Here is a 19,564-nt window from a genome sequence, read left to right on the forward strand (position 1 = left end):
GAAGCAGGGCTGCCCCTAATGTACCATTCCAATTCAAACAGCATTCGTATTGTGATATGAATGGAACTGGCAGAAATTGTCCAAATGTTTCTCAGATGTCACTATAGCAGGAGATCCATTTATCAATCGCCATCATATCTTACAAAAACTGTCTTAGACTAACTACTTTATAATATAATTTATATTATTAATTTTATTACTTACTGTAGTCACTATTATACTATTCACCAACCAATAAGTATGGAAATACAGTATGGCTATATTTCAGCCTACATCTACATATCTATGAAAACTATAAATGCACAAAAAATATTAAAGAAAAAGGAAAACTATTGGATTGAAAATATTTTGGAAGGGAGAATCACTCCCTCCCAGATTGTATATGAATTTTTTTACATTTGAGTCATTGTACAACACTTGCCGAGTAAAATACACAAGAAATTCCCATTCCCCAAAGTCACAGCTCCAAAATAAGGAAAAACTTAGAATACACTGAACTTTGGCCAGCCATGGCAAAATGATTTCAGTGAAACAGCTGCAGATAAATTAGAATTACAACTAAGCTAAACTAAACTCAAAAAAATTGTCAACTGATACTTCGTAGAAATCATTAAAAGTAGTTAAAATCAGCCCAACCATGAAAATTGTTGTAAACTTTACACATAATTAAAAGAAACAAAATTTTGGTAAACAGACAAAACTGGTAATTTCCAACAAATTGATCACTCTGTAAATTGAAATCCACAGGACTGGCTTTCCTGACTTCCCATCCCAGTGAATAGGATTCCTTCCTCTTCTCCATATTTAATCCCTCCACCTGTGTTCTAGATTCCATTTCCTTCTATTTTCTCTGGCTCTTGTTCTGTGGGAGAGCATGGGGAGTCTCCTTTTTCTTTCCTAGAGTCTCTACAGGGAGTTGAAGTCCTTCAGAGCCTGGAAAACATCCTCACTCTTGAAAGATCCCAATTCAAACAGTGCTGGACTCTGGCCATTTTTTTTTTTTTAATACTCCTGCTCACTTCTTCCAGGGCTGGGCTGTACCAAGGAGTGCTAATGACTTGTGACTTATAAGTATTTTGAACTAAGGCTTGCAGCAGTCTGAAAGCAATTACTAATGCTACCCAGTTCCTCCAGCTCACTAGAAAAGAACAGAGGACTAACAGAACCACTAAAAACTGTCTCCCATCCTGTCACTCAGGATCATCATTCACAAGATAGGTCTTTTGGGTCATCTCTCCTTTCTCATTTGTTCATCACCACACTGATGTACCCCTCCCTGCCCCTAGTTGACTGGCCCTCCACTGCTTCCCTGCCTTTTAGCCCTTCCCATCATGGACCCACCCCTCAATCTTTCCTGTTCTGAAACCTCCATTACATGGTGACAAACTCCCGAAATCTCAGCCCCTTCATATACCTCTGAGCCTCCACTTTCTGTGTAAGAGACCTGGCTTTGCTTAAGCACTCCCCTTCTGTACATACTTCCACATATCTTGGAAGGAAGAGGGATGAAGTCTCAATTCTCCAGGTTTCCCAAGGCCTAAATAGAGATAACTACTTCTCCATCCTCACCTCTCAGCCTTTGAGATTATGCTGTCTTACACAAGCCTCTATTCTCCTCAGTGTTGTCATGAAATGACTTTTCCTCTTTTTCATCAAGGACTTAGGTGTAGGTGTGTCTATATCCTTTGTTCTCTTGCCAGTATCCTCAACTCCTTGGTCCCTTAGGCCTATAAGGCCACCAGCTATCACTCCCCTTAACAGCGTCTCCACTCCTTTAAAACTTCCCTCAAGATTTCTAACTGTGTTGGCTACCTTGTGCCCATTTTTCACAAAATCCCAACTCCAATCTAGAGAGAATGAGATCATCAGGTATGATGGCCTCAAATTCCTGCCCTGTCCACCTTCCTGCCTCACTACCACATACTTACACCCATGCACTTATCTGCACCCCACTCATCTTCCTTTTCCGTCTTGAAGGAGGAGGTACTTCTCTTCCTGGCAAAGACCAATCCCTCCTTGTTTTGATGGTTAATTCTTCAGTCCCTCCTCTCTCCTCCAAGACCTTGCTCCATTCTCTCCATGAGCTCCTTACCTGCAATGTTAAACATGCTTTTGTTGCCTTCTTCCAAACAGCTCTCTGTCAACCCTTTCCGTTCCCCACTCCTCCTGCCAATACCCAACCCACACCACCCTCCCACCTAGGTTACTATCCTCTCTTTTATCCTGCATTCACTGAGTAGTGGTCCTTGATTCTGTTGTCCCACTAACATCCTTTCTTTATTCTGGAACAACCACTTCCTTCACGCCAGCCATTCACTTAACATATACTGACCGAACAGCACCTGTGTGCAGGCACAGCATGTACATGCTACAGTAGTAAACAAACCAGCTTTACAGCTTAGTGGAGTATATAGACATTTAACCAAATATTCACACACTAGAAAGAATGTAAACTTGCCACAGTGATAACTTCCACAGAGAAGTACCAGGCACTATGACAACCCATAATATTGGGATTCGACCTAGTTAGAGAGGTCAGGGAAGATGTCTGTGATGAAGTGGTGCTTCAGCTGAGAGCTGAAGGGTAAATGAAAGGTCAATTAACAGAGGAAGGGACCAAAGTATCCCCTAAACAAAAGGGCATGTGTATGCCAAAACATTTTTAATAATCAGTCTGAATGGGAGATGCCATCTTTTAAGTGACCTGGCCCCTGCTCTCGAGATTGATCTGGATGGGCACATAAGTCAGCCCAGGTCATCCCGACTCTTTCCCCAGGATTTCCGAATTTCTGCTTGTTGTTATGAGGCCTACTTTTAAAACTAAGTGAATACATAATACTGATTTGAAAACTAATTTTAAAAATAAGTAGGAAAGAGGAGAAGAGCCAAATCTGCATATGGAAGAATTCCAAATAACGTATATGATGTAATAATACATATTATACGTACCCCTTCTAGGAGATGGAGCTTACTCTCCTCCCTGAGTATGGGACTTAGTGACTCACTTCTAAAGAACATATATATGGTAAGGGGGGAAGTAGCCTTACAGTGGAGAGATCTTAATGCAGTGACTACAGGGTTAACATTACCCATGAAAATTTGCGTTTATATCATGTACCCCCAATATAATATAGAGAGAAGGCACTTCAGCTCTGTGGTAGTCTCTCACCCCAGTTTAATCACATGGAAAACAGCAGAGAAATCCAAATCGAGGGATACTCTACAAATTGCCTGGCCAGTACTCTTCAAAACTGTCAAGGTCAATAAAAAAAAAAAAAAGGAAAGATGGAGGAACTGTCACAGACCAGAGGAAACTAAACACGATGACTAAATGCAATGTATCCTGGATTGAATCCTGGGATAGAAAAAGGACATTAGTGGGAACACATTCCAGAACAAAGTCTGGAATTTAGTTAATAATGATGTACTGGCTTGGTGCAGTGGCCCATGCCATAATCCCAGTATTGTGGAAGGCCAAGGTGGGAAGATCACTTGAGGCCAGGAGTTCAAGATCAGCCTTGGCAACATAGTAAGACCCCCTACACTCTACAAAAAAATTAAAATTAAAAAAAAAAAAACCTAGGCTGGGCACAGTGGCTCACACCTGTAATGCTAGCATTTGGGGAGGTCAAGGTGGGCAGATCGCTTGAGCTCAGGAGTTTCAGACCAGCCTGGCCAACATGGCAAAACTCTGTCTCTACAAAAAGTACAAAAAATTAGCCAGGTGGTGGCATGTATCTGTAGTCTCTTTAATCAGTGGGCCGGGGGGCGGCGGTGGAGAGGAAGTAGGGGGTGCAGAGGTTAAAGTGGGAGAAATCACTTGAGCCCAGGAGGCTGAGGCTGTAGTAAGCCATGATGACGCCACTGCACTCTAGCCTGGGTAACACTCACTCCTTAATTACTGAATGCTGACCAGCTTTCATTCTTACCACTCCACCTACCACATTGTCCCCAAGGTAACCAGCCTACCCCCTAGGCCCCAGCCAAATCCAACTGATCCTTTTCAGTCCTTACCTCACTGGTCTCTTCTGTGTCATTCAACCCTGATGACCACTCCTCACTTCATGGCTTCTTCCTTGGTCATTCCCTGGGCTTTGATGGCACCACTCATCTCCCTTTCTTTCTCCTCCCTGTCTGGCCATGCCTTCTCACTTTCCTTTGGGGGCTCCTCCTCTTCTCAGCCTTTACATGTTGGAGCTTCTTAGCATCAGTCCTAGACCTTCTCTTCTTCCTAATAGATGTGCTCTCCCTCAGCAATCTCCTTCACTCCCTTAGATTCACTTACCATCTGTCACACTTACTATACAAAGCAACCCAAATTGGGTTGTTGAGGACATTTCAGGTTAATGGGTCTTGCCCAAACCGTAATTTTTCATTTTTCCCAGTGAGAAGATCGAAAAAGCTTTTCAACCAACCTAGAAATGTAAACCTTTAAGGAGGATGAAAAAAAAAATAAAAAATAAAAAATAAAAGGATGAGGATGACACAATCAAAAGTGTACTTCAGTGAGTTAATGGACTTCATTGTACATATATTTAAATTCATATGTCACATAAAATGTATGATTTATAAACATTATTAAACAATTTGATGCATAATCTTAACAGGCATCCTCAAAAGCGGTGTCTTTCTCATCATTAGGATCACTTTTTCAGCCATCTTACATGTTTTTCCAGAACAGAAGTCCTTCTCTTGAGCCTAAATGAAGCGCTTGGGATAGGACACAGCACAGTTTGAATTCACAGATAATAGAGTCCTTGGAAACTTCATCCTAAGTCACAAGTTTCATTCACATCACACTAGGGCAGTTGGTTTTTGGCATGCATCCTGCCTGTGTATATTCATAACTTCTAAACATCATTTAATGTATTGCTTTTTAAAAATTATATTTCTGTTAACTTTCTTACTGAAATACAACATCTACATAGAAAAGGGCACAAGCCATCATAAGTGTTCAGCTCAATGAACTGTCAAAGGGAAACATCCATATAACCACTCAGGTCAAGAAATAGAACATTTTTGGCATCCCAAAAACCTCTTCCAAGTACTACTGTATTGCTTTTTAAAGCAATCTTTAAAAAGCATATTTTGAGACATCCAACACATGCAGTTATGAGGTCATACCACCAGGAATAGTTACCAAAGCTGTGTTAACTTTCTTTGACTACAATACATCCAAAATAGCATTGTTGCGGACATGTCAGGTTAATGGGTCTTACCCACACAGTAAAAATAGTAGCATTTATTGGGCACTTACTACAGAGTGCCAGGTATATAGTGCTTTACATATATTACATAATTTAATCCTTAGGCCCACTTTATAGATGAGAAAACTAAGGCAGAGACAAGTTAAGTAATTTCCCCAATGCCACACAGCTTGTAAATGGGAGAGTCTGGACCCCAAGCCAGGGAGTCTGGCTCCAGAGTCCACAAGCTTAGTCACCATACCATACTGCCCTATCCAGTGGTTTGTTGTTCAAAATAAAGTAAATGAGAGCAAACCCTGTAATATGAGAGACTTTGTAAGGACTCAAATATAAGGTTACTCCCTCTTTCCTGAGGGATGATTTTGGAAAAACAAAAAAGCAAAAACCTCACCCTATATTCAAGCTTATACGGTATTTGCAGATGACTCCCAAATATTTATGTCCATCTCAGACCGCTCCTCTAAGTTGCAGACCTACCTTCCCCACAGGCACTTCAAAGTCAGCAGCCCCAAGTGACATCATCATCTCCCCACACCAACCCCCTGCAGCCTCCTCCTGCTCCTTTTGTGGAGAACAGCCAGCCTCACCACCATCCACCCCACTGCCCAAGCCAGAGCTGTGGATATGACCAAGGACCCCAGTCTCTCCCTCACTCCTCTTCCAAAATCACACTCCGATTTTCTTCAACTGAAACTTTGTTCTTTCTCCCCAGAAGTTCCTGATTTCTTTGTGCCATTTGTACACCTCTCAAGTCGAGAAAACCTGATTTTCTCACAGCCTACTCACAGTCCTAAGGAAGAAGGACAGGAATCGGAACTCTCCCAGTTCCTTTAAGATTGCTTGCTCTCCATCTTTGTCTGATTTCCCCTCTCCCCTTATTCTCTCCCAAGTTGGTTTCTCGAGTCCCTTCCCACCTCCCTGCCCAGCTTCCTCCTCACTTTATTTTTCTGGGGAGTATACTGTGAGTGGGACCACCATCCCCAGATGGTGGTCCAATATCTCCCGATCTTTACCCTCAAATGTGGGATACAGAGAAGGTGGGGGAAAGGGAACCTGGGAGTGAAGGAGAAAAAAGAGATAGAAATCATGGGATAACGAAAAGTGACTAACGGGAGAAGGCCGAGGTTACGCTGGAAGAAGGGGAAGCGATAGGGGGTAGGGAAAAGGGGGGTGAGAAAAGCGAAAGGAGAAGGCGTGCAGAAAAGGGGATGATGAAGTGAGGCGAAAGGGGATGGGGAGAAAGGTGGGGAGAAGAGACGGGGAGAAAGGGCTAGGAAGAAGAGGATCAGAGAAGAGGTGGGGAAGGAGATGGAGAGAATCTGATGTGAAGAGGCTGGAGAGAGATCGAGCAGAAAGGATGAGGAGAAAAGAAAGGGGAGAAGAGGTGGGGAGAAAAGGATGGAGAAAGGGAGAAGAAGGGGATGGGAGAAAGGGCGAGGGAAATGGAGATGACGGTCGGGAGAAAGAAGGGGCGAGAGGGAGACCAGGGCAGTGAGGGAGAAGAGGGGAATAGGAGATGGAAAGAAGATGGAAGAGGAGGAGGTGAGCAGCAGGGAGCGGAGCGGCAGGGAGGAGACCGGAGGGCGTAGAGAACCGAATGGGAGGAGAGGACGGGAGAAGTGACAGGGAGAAGGGAAGGGAACCGGGACGGGGGCGCGGCGCCGGGGCTGGATCCGGAGCCGGGGCCTGGGGCCGGGAAGTGGAGGGGCGGAGGGAGGCCTGGCGGGCGCCGGAGGGAGGGGGGACGGCGGCGCGGAGCGCGGGTGGGGGCGGGGGCGGGGGCTCCGCGGGCGGAGGGGCGGGGGCTCGGGTTACCGCGCGGAGGGCGGGGGAGGGGAGGGGGCGCGGGGCCGCGGCGGCGAAGCTCGCATCCTCGGCGGGGCGGCTGTGCAGGAGGCGGCGCCCGGGCGTCCGCGGACGGACGGATCGACGGCCAAGGGTGCGCGGACCGACGGCGGCGGCCCGGAGGGGATCGCGGGCCTCGGAGACAGCGACGGAGGACGATGCGCGGCCCCAGGCCCTGCGCGGGCGGGCGCCGCCCGGGGGGCTGACCGCTGCCGGACGGCGCCCCAGCGCGGGGCGAGGGAGCCCGCGTCGCGCGGAGGTCAGTGCCCGCGCCCGCCCTGCCTGTCCGGCGGTGCCCGCCCTGCCCGCCTGCCTATCCGGGGCTGCGGCGGCGGCGGCGGAGCCGGGGGCTTTGTTCTGAGCCGGAGACAATGGGGGAGGGGGGGCCTGGGCCTGCGGGACCCGGGCGAGCGTGAACGTGAGCGTGGGGGCAGGGCCTGGGGGTCTTTGTGTGCGTGTGTCATCGAGTCGGGGAGGGTGGCGGCGCGAGCGTGCGCCGGGGGTGTGGGGTGCGACAGGGTTGTGTGCAGTGCATCGTCGGAGTGTGTCAGTGCGTGTCACTGGGAGGTTGTGTGTCCCTGGGTGTCTCTCTGGCTCTGTGTGCATGTGCGTGTCACTCTGAGGGTGTGAGGGTCAGAATGAGCGTGTGTCATGGGGAGCGAGTCCCTGTGAGGGTGTGTTGCCCGCTCTGTGGGAGCCCATGTGTCAGAATGTGGAGGATGGGTGTGTGACAGAGACCAACTGAGACAGAGACAAAGAAACTGAGGGGGGATATGTACCCAGAAGCAGGGGAGAGGCAGGCACAGCCTGAAATGGATGGAGGGGGGTCACCCAGATGTGTTCTGAGTGGGAGGTTCGAGCAACTGGGAGTTTGTGTCAGGGATACCCAGGTCAGAATCCCGTGCAGGGGACACAGCAAGGTCACCGCGGGCGTGGGTCCCACGTGGAGGGGGTGGGGAGAGGGAGGTCTAGAAGCACAATGAACTCAGTGTAGCGGGCTGGGCCCACAGCCACAAGGTCATAGGCCAGAAAAATATTGTCACTTATGTCAACTTCTCAAATACCCATAGGGACACAGTCATAGCCCTACTCAACCCAGAAAAGGACACAGTCCCAGGCAACACACATCCTCAAGAGATACCCTCACAGCCATCGCACAGTTTCAGGAAACCCACCCCCAGGAAGCACCCCCAGTCAGAACCAACACACACCCACAGCTGAGGCTATCAAGCCAACACACACCTACGGAAAATGCTCTCATGCATACAACACACACCCACAGCAGAAATGTTGCAACAACATACTCCCACAGGCTCATTGTCAAGGCCAGCACATACCATGGAAGACACTGTTACTGCCAACACCTCTCCAGAGACACTGTCACCAGCAACAAACACATACACCCACATCTCTCAGGAGACACTGTCACTGCAATCCACATCCATCCGAAGCACTGTCACAGTCAGCACATCTTATTAGGTTTATTTCATGGAGCTGCCCATACATAGTGGGTGTCCCAGAGGTCTGTCACTAACAGGAGGCTGTGCCACAGTTGCTCTTATCACACAGCTACTTGTACAACCCCCAGGAGATAGTCATGAATGACACGACACCACAAGAAGAACTGTCCCAACTGCAGAATAAACTCCACTTATGATCACACCGTCACCCCTTCTCATCCATAGACCTCCCAGGCTCACCCTCTTGTTCCCTGAAAACTTCAAGATCTGGATAGTATATCCTGCCATGGTTTCTCAGTGTCCCTCAGCACCACAGCCCCACAGATTCTTGACATCCTTACCTCTTGTTACCTTCTTCTTCCCTCCCAGGACCATTCTGCATAACTGTTCCACTTTTAAAATTCTACACTCTTGCATTCCTCTTTCTGCCCACAACCTCCTATATCCTTCCAGCTCTCAGATGCCCTTGCTCCCATTATACTCTTTAACCTCATAATAACCTCTTGCCCTTGACCTCTTTGTTTCCTCCTACTCTGTTCCTTTTTGACTTTGTGCTTTCTTTCCAGCTCCTATGCTAAGGATCATCCCTTTAACCATTCCTTGGCCACTGTATTCCCTTATCTTCTATGCTCATCCCTCAAATTATTGCCCCTAACTAGAATGACTTCTCAACCATACCAGGGGACGCTTCCATAAATTCATACTTCTAAAAAACTCCACCCTTAACTGGGCCCTTCATAAGTAAATAGATGAATTTTTCTGTATTTTCTTCACACTCAATTACCCCACATCCCTCACACCATTGTTTTCAGTAGATTTATTAATCAATACACTAATTCATTCATTTAACAAACACATAGTAGGCGCCTACTCTGCTAGGCATTGTGACAGGAGTTGGCAATACAAAGGTGAACAAAATGGACATGGTCCTTATCCTCTGGAGCTTATAGGCTGCGGAGTGAGTGTTATAACATTGCAGCACACAGCAGAGAAACCTAGGCCAGTGTAGGGAGGTCAGAAGAGGCTTTTTGGAGGAAGTGGCATTTAAACTTAAACTTGATGGAGTGGGTGGAGAATATGACAAGCCAAGGGAGTAGCATGTAAAAGCCCATGTGAAAGAAAATAGTGTATGTGTGAGAGATAAAGCAGTTTAGTGAGCCTGACACTTACAGCATGAGGGAGAGAGTCTGTGGGAGAGCTAAATGGAGGCTTAGACCATGCACAGTCTAGGAGGCCACAAAGAAATTCCTTTAACCCAAGAATAATGGAGAGTTACCAAATCATTTGAAGCTGTGGAGCAATATGATCAGATTCATTTTTAGAAATACCACTCTGACAGCCATGTGGAGACTGCAGAAGGGGCCTGAGAAGGAGGACAGTTGGCTGTTGTAGAAACTCAGGAGGGTATAACACTGGCCTGAACTGGAGTAGTGGCAGGACAGAAAGAGCAGGTGAATGGTTTCAAGAGCTCTTTAGGCAGGGCTCAGTGACAAAGCAGACATGAGGGGTGAAGGAAAGGGTGGAATTAAGAGTGGACAACCTGGTCTTCTGGCTCACTGAGGAAATTGAGGCCATCTGGTTTGAATTCCCTCAGATTTCTGCCTCCTCCCTCAAATTTTATCTGTATCCTCTTCAATCTTTTCTCCTTCCTTCCTAGAAGAATGAAGTAGTGTCTCTTCTAGTTAAAGCCAATCCTCTACCTATGTTATGGATCCCATCCCCTTTCTCTTCCACAGGGACCTCACTCAACTGATTATTTCCTGTCTTTTCGGTGTCTCCAGTTCTGTCCTTTCTCCCATTCCTCTTGGGAGGACATAAAGATCCTCCAGCCTCGCCTATCTTTCTTTAAACCTGTAATACCCCATTAGCTAAGAGGCTTCCTCACCTTTCTTCAGCGTCACACTTTGTGAAAGAGTCTTCTGCATATAGCTGTTCCTACTTCCTCACTTCCCATTTGTGCCTGCCCCTCAAATGTAACTGCTTTCCCTAGGAGAAAGGGGTAACATCTCTTCTGCTCAGTCTGGAGGATCTTTTCAAAAGTCCTTAACTGCCTGACCTCTTGGGAGGAGCTGACATTATTGACCATTCTTTTTTCTGTGAGTTGTTCTTGTCATTTGGCTTCTGAGCCATGATTTTATTGTATCAACATTTAACAGACAAATAAGCAGAAAGTTACAGTATGGTATGTGTCTCTCCTGGAGCTCCTCCTAGCTGTTCTGTCTCAGTCTGCTTTGAGGGATCCTTTGTATGCCCCTAAATGTCACTGTTCCTTAAAGTTCTAGCTTGAACCTTATTGTCTCACTGTATACACACTTCAGGGTAATGTGTTTCATTGATTTTCAAGGCTTTAATTAACATCTGTAGGTTGATGACTCACAAACATCTCTTGTCTAGGCTCCAGTCCTGCATACCTGCTGCATGCCTGCTCTTTACTGTATAGCTCACAGACCCCTTATCATGTGCAAACCTGATCTCATTCCTTCCTCCCCCAAATGACCATCCCCACTCAGGTTGTAAGCTGGAATCCCAGAAATTAACTGCAACCACTCCCTTCTCCACATATCCCATAATCCAGAAATTCCTTGGAACCTGTTGGTTTTAGCCCCTCTCCAGCAATCTCTGATATCTCATCCCCTTTTCTTCATCACCTCTGCTGTTGCCCTCATCTACCATCTTTTCACATGAATTTTTGCCAAGACCCTCCTAGCTTTTCTTTCTATACTTCTCTTCTCTCTTCCAATCCATTCTTTTCATTGCAGTAATAGAAACCTCCTAAAGTACAAATCCAACCATGTTACTCCCTGCTCAGCATTATTCAAAATTCCTTGAACAAAATCTTTTCTTTTTAATGAGGCTTATGAGATCATAGTCTGACTTCCCCAAACTATGGGGGAAGTCAGACTAGCTTCATCACTTGTCCCATTTCCCTAGCCCTCCCCACATTTTGGGTTTCAGCCATATTGAATTTGCTGTAGTTCACCAAAGACACTACATCTTTCCATGCTTCTGGCCCTTTGCACATACCACTCTGCCTGCCTGAAAGGCCCTTCACTCCCTTCTTCTCCTGGTTCATCCCTTCCCTTCTTCATATCTAGTCTCAAATCCTGCCTTTAAGGACTCTACCCGGCAGGCTTGAACTCTGTTTCATTGCCTCTTTCCTCTCCTATCTACCCCAACCATGCTGGGACCTCCCTGATGGCAAGAGTGCATATTACTAATCTTTGTGACTCAGGGTCCCACACAGGTGCTTGGCTGTGAAAATGAATGAATACATGGGTACCTCACAGCATATCCCTCACCCTCGTTCACTCTTTAGAAGACTGACACCTAGTCTCAGCTTCCCACATAATTAAGAAATTTTCACACTACCCACTTACTCTGCTGTAGACACTTCCATTCCCCTCCCCTACAACTTATCCTTCCTTCATCTTTTTCCCTCGATTCTCTTTCTCACCCTTCTCTGTACTTTATCTTTCATTCAGCTAGCAAATATTTAGGAAGCACCGGAAGTTTACAGACCCAATTCCATTGAGCCAGGTGTCTACTGGGGCTCTTTGAAGGGATGAAAGAAGCAGAAGCTGTGACCTGTCACAGAAACCGTGCCAGGCTACAAGGCATTACAATGCCTCGCCAGATTCTTTCCCCAGAGATGTCCTAGGCTGGTCCTTCCTTTAATGCCCTCTGACTCACCCACCCCAAGCTCTCCAACTCCTGGCATCCTGGCCCCAATCCTCCCCATATTAGGTTCCTTGATTCTTGTACGTGTTTCCTCTTCTCTCTCCTGACTGTTAGTGGTGGCAGAGGCAAGACTGTACTCTCTCTTCTCTGATGCCCTGGTAGCTGCCAGCAAAAGGCCCTCCCAGGGATTCATACTGTTGTCTCCTAGCTTCTTCCCAGCTTCCTGCTGACCCCCCTTCCTTCCACTCCCATGTCCATGTTCCCTAGGTAACCTTCTGATACCAGGGCACTTTCAACCACTGCCACTGGGAAGGAGCTTCCAGTTCCCCATGTCCCTTGGTGAGAGGGCACCTCCTCCAGGTGGTCCACCTGGAACTTCCAAGCCCTTCTCTGCTCACTTAGTACATTGCACTGTCCTTGTTATTTTTTTTTTTTTCTCTCTAAGCTACTGGATGGAAGAAGCTTGTTATCTCTCAGAACCTAGAACACACCCATTATATGGATGGTGAAAAAGAAAGAAGAAAAGGAGGAAAGAGAAGAAAGAGGGGAGAGGGAGCCACACATGAGACTTTCCAGCCACACTATTTATGGCCTGGATGACTTAGCTTATTTGAGCTCTCCTTTCATCAGGTGAAAATGGAGGTAGCAGTATCTCCTTAAGAGAGTTGTTTTGGGGATTCAGAAGGAAAATTATTAAGTGCTCAACTATTAACCTAGTTAACTTTACTTCTAACATCTCAGCCCCTCTACTGTGCTGTCCTACCCTCAGCCCCCCATTTTTCCAAATTTGTTCTTCTATTTCAACATCTCTGATTGCTACGTCTCCAACTTTTCTGCTAGCTCTGGCCTCATGGGCCTCTTATACAGCTAGAACCATGATTGTCAGGGTCAGAATTTGTGGCAAGCCTTGCTGCCCATCACTACCCCATGCCCCAGCTCCCTCAACCTGCCATGCCTGTCCCTGCCAAGTCTCCCTACCTGTGAACATAAAAGAATAGGATTTGATCTGTCCATGTCACGTCTATCTTTAGTGCTTAGTATGGCATTTGGCACATGGTAGGTCTTCAGCAGGTATTTGTTGACTAATAAATTTATCAATGAATCACTTCACATGCATACCCTAGGACCTACCTCCTCTCCCCTCTCCAGTTTTTTCTTTGTCTTCTGGAGGCCTCCAATCATCCTTCATGTTCCTTCCCCTCTCTTACCACCTGCCCCCATGCTCACCCAACCCTCTGCCTGGACTGGCAGTTGTCTCAGCATTGAGCTCCTCCTCCTCTAACCCACCCTGCACACACTGCCAGATGTATTCTCCTAAAACAGGACTTTGATCATTCTCCTTCCTGGTTTTGCTGTCTGACCAGTTATATGACCTTTTATCTGGGCATCCCAAGCCCTCCAGCAGAGAAGCAATGTGGTCTAACAGAAAGCACTAGCTTTAAAATCTGTCAGAACCGCATTCTAGATCATTCTAAATGTTTCTCGACTACCTTCTTTGAGCCCTCAGTTTCCTCATCTGTGAAATAACACTTATTGCAGAGTTATTGTGTGTGTGTGGCACACAACAGCAGCAGCTAACATTTAATGAGCTTTCACTGTGTGCTGGACATTGTGCTGTTTATTGTTAGCGTTATTTCATTAACTCTCATATCAACCATTTCAGGTAAGCACTTTAAGCCCCAGAGGTTTAAGAGGAAACTGACACTTAGAATGTTTAGTAACTTGCCCAGAGTGGTTGAGTCAGGATTTGAACTCCAGCCTGACAGTTGAGCCTGGCTTCTTAACCACTATAATAATGTCTCATGCTCACATACTTACAAAGCTTACTATGTGCCAGACACTGCTCTAACAGCCAGATACAATGTGGTAGGTATTATTATTGTCCCTATTTATAAATTAGGAAATGGAAGCACTGAGAAACTAAGTGGCTTGCCCAACGGTCACACAGCTAGTAAGTGAAACTGGGAACCAAAACCAACTGGCTTGGCCCTGGAGTCTGCGTCTTAACTACTATCCTGTCCTGCCTTACCATGATACAGTGTCTCCCTTTTCTAGGGGTGCAGTAAGCATGTTTTGGTGAATGAATCCGTGCTGGTGTCCGCTCTGTGGCTAGCTATTAGTCTATCCATTCTTTCTCATTTCCCACTGCAAGAGGCTTGCACCCTTAAAGCACTTCTGATACAATTCTCTCCATTATCCCTGTGACCTCCTCACTGTTAAATTCAGTGTCTACTTCTCAGCCCTTATGTTACTTGAATTCTCAGCAGCATTGGACGTTATCGATCCCTTTCTTTTTTTGACATGTTTCCTCCCTTACCTTCTGTGATACTGCCCCTAGGAAGAACAAAGTTCTCTTCAACTGTCACTTAATGTGAGTAGTTATCAGGGTTCCGTCTGAGACTCTCTTCTCAATCTGCACCTTCTGTCTGATGGGGTCTCTAAGCCCACAGATTTTAGTTACCCTATGATTTGTCCAAATCCATATCTCCAACCCTGTGGTCTCTGCTAAGCTTGCAAACCCAGCTGTATCTGCATATCTCCACATGAGGATCCCAACAGCCACCCCCTAAAATGGCTTTTCCTCTGCAGTGTACCAGTGGAACCACTTTAGTGACCAGGCTGGAACCCTGGTAGGCAGGCTGGAGTCTAGAGTCCTTCCACTCCCTTATCTTCCTGGAGAGTCAGTGGCCAAGTCTTCTCACCTTCACCTCCTCACATCTTTCATATGTGTATCCTCAGCCTCACTGCTGCTAACCGGGACTCTGCCAGAGGCCTCATACTTCATCTCCCTCCTACAGATTCTCTTCCTTCTTCAGGCCTCCGTTGTCCTACCAGGACTCTGTCCACTCAACTTCCCTTTGATTTCTTTTTCTCTCCATCTTTCTCTCCTTCCTGAATCTCAGGCAACATAGACTATATAGTCCTGGGACCAAATTAAGGCTGTGTTAACACAGGAAAATTGTTTCACTCTGAGTCTCAATTTCCTTGTTTGAAAATGGAAGCCAGGATTCCTTCCTCACAGGGTTGTTATGGTGATTAAATGAGATACTGTCTGAATTGCTTGGCGCAGAGCCCAGCACACCATAAAAGCTCAGAAAATAGATTTTTCCTCTGCCTCTTCTGCTCACATCTGTCCTCAGCCTCTCCCTAGAGTGCCTCCTGGGAACCAGTCCTCAGAAGGGATATAGCCAGGCCTCAGGCACTGCCCTGGCCACTGTCCTATGAGGTTGTCCCAGAGATATCCAGGGAAACTAGCTTGTCAGCTGTCTCCTCCTCCCTCCTGAGCCCACTCCTCCTTCCTCCTCCAGCTCTGGCCCAGCACACACCGCACCACACTGGTGGGCTGTGGCTATTCCTTGTCTCAACTCACCTCCCCTTTCTGAATTAGCTCTGCCTCCTCTTTCCTCTGCCATACACAGTCACTCTCCCTGAGTCTTGCTCCCTGTCATCCCCCTACCAGAACCTCTTCTCACTTCCTCTTTCCTTCATACCTGGCCCTGTACCCTCACCCCTTTGGTCACTGAAGCTGCCCTCTTCTTCCTCTACTTCTAGCCTATCTGCCTTTCGTGTTGCCCCTCCTCAACCCTGTTGTCTTTCTGGTCCCTGCCCCCCACTGGCCCTGGGACAGGAAGTTGAGGGAGGAGGTCTAGGTGGTGCCAGCTCCCCCAGCCTGCTTCCCCTTCAGAGCCTCGGGCCACTCCTCTGCTTCCTCCTGGAGCACCCCCTTCCCTTGTAGTCCCCCTGCTCCTCCCCCCCAGCCCACCTCTCTTTCCTCTCCCATGTTCCCCCTGCTTCCAGGTCCAACAGACACACAGGCTGGGGGTGGGAGGGGGACTCTGTTAGTGAGGGAGGGGGAATTGACATCACATTTCAGGCCCCAATGAACAGTCTTGCCCCTCCCCCTCCTAATGAGAACCAGCTGTGGTTCCAGAGGCCCAGATGTGGGGATGGAGGAGAGCAGAATGGAGTCAGAGGACCAAGTAGCAGGACCGGGCACAGAGTGAGGGCACGTAGCAAGGCAGAATCAGGTGGGAGAAGAGCTGTGACAGATTTAGGGGAAGATAGACAGATCTGGGCAGGAAGCAGAACATACTGGGGAAAGAGACAAGATGCAGCGGCAGGCCAGATCTGGGGGAAGGGATGGGACAGACCTGGGTAGGGAGAGAGACCAGAGCAGGGAGGAGGAGCCAGTCTTAGGGAAGAGGAGTGAGAAACACTGGACGGACCGGGGGAGATGGGGCAGAGGAGAGCTGGAGAGAGCATGAGACAGTCTCGGGAGAGAGTCTGGAGTTTGAGTTTGGAACTGGAAGCCTTGCAGCAGGAAGTGATGAGGCACAGTCCAGACAGAGGCCCCAGGGACCTGGAGGTCACAGCTGCAGCCGCAGAGCTGACCACGAGTGCCCCGGCAGCATGTGTGAGAGCATGCCTGCATGTGGGTGGGTCTTCGAGTGTGAGTGTATGCTCGCCTTGTCAGTCTGTGCATACGTGACAGTGGGCCTGTGTGTGTGGAGGGCAGGTGTGTGCGTGTGTGTGTGTGTATGTGGGGGCATATCTGAGGGTGTGAACGTGCCTCTTGGTGTGAGGGTCAGGAGAAAGTGTCTTTTTGTTTGTGTGTTTCTCTGTGTGTATGTATGCCTGCATATGTGTGGGGGTGGGTTCCACGTGAAGGAACAGGCCCCTCTGTGTGTGAAAATGTGCTTCTGTGTGTATGTTGGAAGGGGTTTCTGTGTGTGTGCTAGCTGTGTATATGTTAAAGCAAGCCTCTCTGCATGTGTGTATGAGCATGTGTTGAATGTGCCTGTGTGCATGTGAATCTGCCTGCGTGAGAATGCATCTGCGTAAGCCTAACAGCATGAGAGAGAGTGCCAGGCAGTGCATGGGGCTGTGACTTTCTGAGTGTGCACCTTTGAGTGTCCACCATGGAAGTGTTCTGTAGGAGTTGGCAGTGGAAAAAACACAAGTTGGGAGGAGTTGTTTTCACACAGGGCATCTGCCTGAGCCTGAGTCTCTTCTCTTCAAGGCTGATCATTCACCTGAGATTTATCTCATACCATTCATAGATTTCTCATTCAGAAAACTTGTTTATTATGTACTATGTGCTGTGCTCCATGCTACATACAAAGGTGAATAAAATACAGTCTGGGCTTACAAATATCTGCTTGTCTGGGTAGGAAGACAGGTAACTATAATACAGAGTATGACAAGCACATTGGCCTCACTGTTATCGTCCCTCTCTCCAAACCATGACTGTTTTCTCTCCACTGATTAAATCAGTAGGGCCAATTCTTAACCCTTGACCCCTAACCCAGCCTTTGGGCCTAGATCCCTGATCTGGGCCCTGGAACCATCCTTGTACTCTCATCCTCTCCCCTCTTTGAATCAGGCCTGGGTTTAGCCTGACCTCCTTGTTCTGAATCCCTCTGACCTGTTATTCCATGTGGCACACATACAACCCAGAATTCTGAAGCTGGGATGAAGGCAGAGAGGGGCCCTATAAGGGGATGGAGCTGGGAATTCATGAAGGGGAGTCTACCAGATACCCAGCTCTGTGTTCCTTTCTTACGTTGTTTCTAATTTTCACAAAACCCCACAGGATAGGTGTTACCATATCCATTTTACAGATTTCAGACATAATGCCCAGCCTGAGGCTCAAACCCAGTCTAAGCTCCAAAGCCCCTGCTCTTTTTATTGCTTCACATAGATGGGAGACAGAGGGCAGGTGGGAAGAGTAAGTGGGGGAGTCAGAAACCTACCTGTCTTTGTGGGAGGGAAGTCCTACAGCACAGCAAATCTGTAAAGACCTGAGGATACATTTGTGAAGTCACAGGACTAACTGAGGTGCCTCAGGGTCCTGAGCTCACATGTGTTTGTGTGTGTCATCTCAGTTGGCATGACCGTGGATGTGTCTCTCTGAGTGTGTTATATGAGTATGGTGGTGTGGAAGCATGAGACTCTGACCATTCATTCAGCATGGGCTGCCTTCTCTTTCTATAACTCTACTAAATGCTGGAGAATCAAGAGACTAACCAAGACCTGTCACTGCCCTCAAGGAGTCTCCAATCCAGTGCAGAGGGCAGACACATGAACAAATCAAGGCTGCTGTGCAATTTATTGTCAGTGTTTACCAAAAGCAATGGGAGCCCAGCAGTGTGTATAATAGACTCTGCATGGGCAGCAGAGAGTGATTATGTGGAGAGGATTTTTAGAGGATATCTCATGACAAAACAGTAGCAAACACAGGGCGAGGAGTTGGGAAGGAGCATGGTAATAGATTTCATGTTGGAGTGGTGGGGGAAGTAAAGGTGAGGGACCATGGAGAAGCTGACAGGGCTCAGATCTTGAAGACGTGTTAAGGAGGTTGGACTTTATCTTGTACAACAGAAGTTCTGTACCTAGTTAGTGTCCATGAATCTCTTGACACTGTAGACACAGTTTGTGTGGTGGCATTTCTTTCTGCAGAGAGGCATTTGCTTTCTGCTGTCAATTATGGGAATCAGTGGAAGACTTTCATCAGGAGTGTTTTGGTGAGAGTTGTGTGGGTATCTCCAGTCAGGTGAAGATGGATCAGAAGGTCCAAGCCAGGAAGCAGGAGACCAGTGAGGAGCTGTTGCAGGAATCACAAGGAGAGATGCTTGGACTGGGATGGCAGCAGTGTGGAGAAAGAGGAAAGACCTGAGACATGTCTAGTTGAAGTGGTGGGGTTTACATGACTAATTGGGAACCAGGACTGAGGATAAGCAAGGACACAAGGAGAGCTTCTGGGTTGCTAGTTGGAGACCTGGATGGATGGTGGTCCTATTCACAGGAATGGGAATGAAGGAGGAAAAGCAGTTTGAGGTGGCAGTTGGGGATACATTGTGAAGTCCAGTAAATGGCTGGACATGTGTCTCCAGAGCTCTCCAGAGCTGGAGCTGGAGATTGGAAAGTCATCAGCAATAGATGGTACATTAAAAAATGATTGATAGATTTGAACTGAAGGCATGGGACTAGATAAGATCACCCAGGAAGTGTGGAGAGTGGGAAAAGATGCCGAACCCTGAAAAGTACCAATCGTGAAGGAGTGGGCAGAGGAAGAAGAACTTGCAAAGGAGATGGAGGAGTGGGCAGGGAAGCATGATGGAAATAAGAGGTGGGAGTCACAGTGTGAAACTGAGCGGAAAAGATTTCAAGGAGCCAGTGATCAGTGTTTCAGTGTTCCAGAATGATCCAATAAAAGGAAGATAAAAAGGTGGTTGCCAATGTAGAACGTGGAGATGCTTGGAAGCTTAGTGGGAGCAATGTGACAAGAGAGGAAGCCTCACTGCATAGAGGGAGGAGAGTGTGAGAAGTGAGAAAATGGGGGAAATGAAACAATCTTTCAGAGAGAGTGGTAGC

At 47.4% G+C, this 19,564-nt stretch overlaps 1 protein-coding gene and 1 long non-coding RNA gene across 2 annotated transcripts in view; one reads left to right on the forward strand and one right to left on the reverse strand.

Annotated features, from left to right (window-relative positions):
* Nucleotides 1-1,314: 1,314 nt before the first annotated feature.
* On the reverse strand, nucleotides 1,315-6,361 carry LOC119468037. Its single transcript, XR_005196667.1, has 3 exons — nucleotides 5,599-6,361; nucleotides 4,015-4,429; nucleotides 1,315-2,092 (listed from the first exon to the last, which is right to left on the reverse strand). It is a non-coding gene; the product is annotated as an uncharacterized LOC119468037 (long non-coding RNA).
* Nucleotides 6,362-7,028: 667 nt separating this feature from the next.
* DCHS1 (dachsous cadherin-related 1) overlaps nucleotides 7,029-19,564 on the forward strand; it is a 34,188-nt gene continuing 21,652 nt past the window's right edge. Inside the window, exon 1 of the mRNA XM_017507202.2 lies at nucleotides 7,029-7,311. The gene's annotated coding sequence lies outside the window, so the exon portion shown is untranslated. The remainder of the gene's footprint in view (nucleotides 7,312-19,564) is intronic.

The sequence above is a fragment of the Cebus imitator genome, unplaced genomic scaffold, assembly GCF_001604975.1.
Source record: "Cebus imitator isolate Cc_AM_T3 unplaced genomic scaffold, Cebus_imitator-1.0 Scaffold370, whole genome shotgun sequence".
Taxonomy (NCBI): Eukaryota; Metazoa; Chordata; class Mammalia; order Primates; family Cebidae; genus Cebus; species Cebus imitator.